Here is a 4,920-nt window from a genome sequence, read left to right as displayed (position 1 = left end):
TGACCAGAATTTAGTTATCTATTGTGAGTATGTACACACATATATGTACATATGTTTTTGTTTGAACCTTAAGCAATGTTATCATTTTTTTCTTTAGCTTTAGTTAGTTTTGAATATGTCAAATCGTTAATTTAGAAACAGATAAGAGTCTAAAATCGTAGATATTTTACTTAAGTATTTAGTACGAAAAATTATTATAGTACTTCAGTAGTTAATAAATTATGCAGGACCATAGGTTAGGTTAACATATGCATGACCATAAGCATAATTTATACTTGAGTTAAAATATTCATGTCTTTTATTGTAATATAAGCACTTTTTCAGCCCTTATTGGGTAAGTCTTTTTGAATGGCATCTCTTAAAATAGCCTTCCTAAATTACCTTCTGGCTATGCATACACAAAGAGGCAAAACTGATCATGAAACACATTTAAAGATATGTATGTGAAAATTTGCTAATGGCAGTAAAGCATGCCTAAATCTTTAGCAGAATCTTTCTCGTTCGTCTAGAGAGCTTTGTAGTGCTCAATTGTCTACGAAATCAATGGAAAAAACGCTTCGAACCGTTGAGCAGAACCGACTAAATTTTTCATTCGGTTGACGTCTCTTTTTATAAATGTCAACTGTGGAGTGGGTGACTAGAGACGCATGAGCTTACTAATTGTGGGATAAAACCTCTCGATTAGCTTCTTTCCGGTATATTCTAGATTTGGCATATGGTGAATGCCAGTGATTTAACTACCTAAGTATTTCAGGGTGCTTAATAAAAAATTGTTAATACTAAACGGATTTTTAGTATTTTTCTTTCGAGATTTTTTTTAACACTTTGGGTTCTTTCGGGCCTTTTTTTATTTTTTCAGGGCTTTGCAGGATTGTTCGTGTTATAGTTTTCGCATCTTTCCGGTTTTTTTGGGATTTAATGGGACCTTTCGAGGTTACGAGATTACTTTTGTATGCAGTATTTAATGAAGGCAAATATTCTAATAACATCTGTAGCGTTATAGTTTTTAAGCCGTGCAATTTCTATATTAAAATCCCGTAAGGTATTCCGTCATCAGCGATGAGGTGGTTTGTGGTCTTCGCGACTCCTCCAACTTTCGACATTGCTGCCAATTAGCAGGGTATCACCAGGCAACAGAAGCCCGCGCGGTGTTAAAACCTTATGGAAAGTAGCCATCAGGAAAAACTTTCAGAGGTAATTTTCTATCGGCCAGCATCTGAAGCTCTTCGCATCACCTATTTCGGGCTCTCCCTTCTTCTTTTGTTATGATACGTCTTGCTTACCTTTTCAACTCTCGACAATGCTCTCTGACAAATCGCGTTGCGTCCGACCGCGGCTTGTCCATTTAGGCAGCGACTTTCTTCTCTTTGGTGGTTAAACAGTCCTCGTCGTACAAATTGTTTTCGCAAGTGGCTGAAATGCAATTACTTCCTCACCGGCAATACGTAGGAAACGAGAAATGTGATTCCCTTGCTCGCATAGGTCAGTGTGTTGAATAGAGCTCTCTCAGATTTGAGTAGCGAATCTCTGCTCCTTAACCGCTTATCCAAAATATCTGTGATTTAGGTACCCCAATATACAAGCATACATAAGTACTAGATAATGGTAGTGCCCTGTAGGGAACTCAACTAATTATAAATGCGCTATAAGTTCACTATTTTTCAATTTGTTGCAAAAAAGTCAATTTCCTTTCACCTAACCACAAACCGGTTATTAATAAGTTCACTTGTAGTGTGCCAATTAATAGAATATTTTTGGTACCCTTGGATTTTATATTTATTTTAGGTTGACTATTGTCTGCATAATAACTATTTAGTGTAAAGGTAACTAGTTTGTGCTAGTAACATACGTAAGTATGCATATTTTCGGCTATATTATTGTAAATAATATTGCCTAAATCAATGTTTTCTCCCTTGAATACAACTTTTATTAAATACTTTATTTTTCACTAAGTTTTTATAAAAATATGGTTAATTCTACAACAAATTTCCCAAAAATCGGAGTTCCAAACTTTGTGCAAAATTAAAGTAAATTCTGCAAATTTTCATTCAAATTTCAATTTTGGTAAATCAAAGTGCAAGTCTGAGGTAGTTCTTACAATTGATTTTTGGCATTTTTTTTGCTGAAGGTGTTGCTCATTTTTTCTATATAAAAAAATTATCGCTTATTATTTTATATGGAGAAAATGAGCGACACCTTTAACAAAAAAAAATTCCAAAAAACAATGGTAAATCGTAGCAAGCTCAGACTTGCACTTTGTTGTACTAAAATTGAAATTTTAATGAAAATTTGTAGAAGTGTTGGAACCGGGGTTTTTGAGGTTTTTATTGTAGAATTAACCATATTTTTATAAAAAATTCGGGAAAACTAAAATATTAAAAAAATAGATGCCCGTATTGTAAAAAATTCGCTGTAGCTAAACTTTTTTGACTGACTGTACATAACTCCTTTAAATTTTTTGTTTTTGCACACAAGTTTTTTTGTCGAAAGTGAAAATTTTGGAACAATTTTACATACACACATACATCGATTCAGCCTTGTATGATTTTGAAACCAATTAAAAGTTAGCCGTAATAAGTTGACCAAAAGTTGGCTATTTTAGTAGTCGCCTACGAAATTCCCGACAGGGTACATATGTACATATACATGTGTATGTGCATACAAAGCAACGCAACGTTTAACAAAACAATTTATTGTTTGCACACAAATTTCAAAAACACCTTGGCGATTTGTGTGAGTATGTACAATATCGCATCGTCTCTTAAGAATGCAACTTTTATTGAGCTTTGATTTACGAGCGCGTAAATTTAGTTCCGAACTAAGCGCAACAATATTCAAAACTACATTTCACGCAAACAGCGCCATGACTATCCTATACATACGGTGACCATCCGTTCTGTTTTTTGCAGGACCGTACTGTTATTTAAAGGTCTGTCCTGCGTAGTTTTTCAAAACAGAAAACCCCCAAAATGTACTGATTTTTTCTAAGTGTCCTGCCTTTGTCCTGCATTATCTTCGATATTTTAAAATTAACTTTTCCTAATCGAAATAAAAGCAGTGTCGATAACTAATTGATAACTACATAAGGGTAAGCTGGTTTCAAAGGTTCAACTAGTCAGTGCGTTCTAAATATTGTACGGTTATGGACAATGGATGACGAGAAATTGAACACCAGCATCAAATATATCGATAACACTCTTCTACAAATGTTGTGGTAATCCCTTAAGAAAAAAATATTTTCCAAGCCAATTTTCCTTTGAAACAAGCGTTTTCGTAATTTTTTCGAAAAACGTGTTTATGGTACATTTCGAACCTATTCGTCAATATCTCATGAAAAAATTATCCAATCAACATAAGCGACCTACAGTCCTCTTACAAAAATATATTACTTTGCCGATTTCGCTGCAAATTATTAGTCTTACAAGCGACCAAAATGAAAAATTGAAATTTCATTAATTTTCTTTTTACAGTAAATGAAAATCTGATGAGAAATGTAGATGATACGGAACACACAAAAAATATATATTTTTGCAAAGAGCCCATCAATACCTTTCGAACTGTTGGTCGTTTCATGAGATTTGAGGAATAACTGAAAAAGTACTAAAAATACGTTTTTCGAATGAAACCATGGGTATTTTTTTCGTGTTCAACGACCCAAAGTTTGCCTAAAAAATTTGCTTTACAGAGGTTCGTATTTCGTGTAAAGTAATAAGTAATATGCCTTATTATAATTTTGTAAACATTCATTACTAAAAGATTAATACCAATGAAGCAAATGTGATTTATGTTTAAAGTTTAAAATTGGATTAATAATTAAGAAATATACACTCTTCGTTATTTGAATAGCGCATCCTTTTTATACTTAGTAGGTACAGTTTTCCTTTTGTTTGTTTAATATTCATTAACTTTTTATAAAAATATACAGGGGCGACAATTTTTTTATTGACGGTGCTGCGCATTTTCTTCCATATAGAAATTTTGTCAAGCATACTTTGTATGATACAAAATCAAGTAAAGGGTGCGCTATTCAAATGACGTGGAATGTATATATGTATGTAGTATATTTTTGTTATTTTTATACTACGCAATTATATGTAGATACATTTTTTTTTTAATTGTCCTGCATTTTCAAAATATATTTATGGTCACCGTACCTATACACCCTGGTACCCACTTAACAACGACGCCTTCATTTGTGGCGCAGACTAACGCAAGTTGGTTACATAAAATTGTACAAGCGGGTACATCAGCGTAGCCAGAATGAAATTTAGGGGGGGGGAGGGTCTCGGCCCTATTAAGCTGGCATTTCAGGGTACTATTTTATATATATATAAGGAAAATTTTAAAGTTAGGGGGTACTCGAGCCCCCCTGCCCCTACCTGGCTACGTCCATGAGCGGGTATATCCATATGCTAATACATATAAACATAATCCCTATGAACTCGTATTTTCAACTCTTGATTGAGATATTTTTATGAGTTTTTAATACAATATAAAAACCCTCAGCGTGCTCGCTTTCCGCTGATGCTGCTGCTGCTGCTGCTGCTGCATCTTCACGCCAATCGTTGTTCGAAAGCGCTTTGATCGCAATATGCTAAATAAGATCGCCGCTAAAATCAGCGATTTAAGGTCGTAAAAAAGTGTAGCTCATTACATTATAGCCGATGCAAATGGTCAATAGCGTGCAATGCAACAACAAAATATGACTTTAAGGTGTTTTGACTAAAGCGATGCGGACTTTATCCGCCAAGCAATACAATGTTTTTGTATCCGAAAAAAACAAAAAATTGTTATAATAAAGAGAGATATGCAAAAAAGTTGTTAAAAAGTATTAACTAAAGCATTGGAATTAAGAGCGAAAAATGTGAAATAAAATTTGTAAAAAAGAAATTTAACAACGAAGTCAAAGCGTGAACGCAT

Source organism: Rhagoletis pomonella, unplaced genomic scaffold (assembly GCF_013731165.1).
Source record: "Rhagoletis pomonella isolate Grant_MI unplaced genomic scaffold, Rhpom_1.0 Rhpom_scaffold_00005, whole genome shotgun sequence".
In the NCBI taxonomy this organism is placed as follows: domain Eukaryota; kingdom Metazoa; phylum Arthropoda; class Insecta; order Diptera; family Tephritidae; genus Rhagoletis; species Rhagoletis pomonella.
This window is presented reverse-complemented; position numbering follows the sequence as displayed.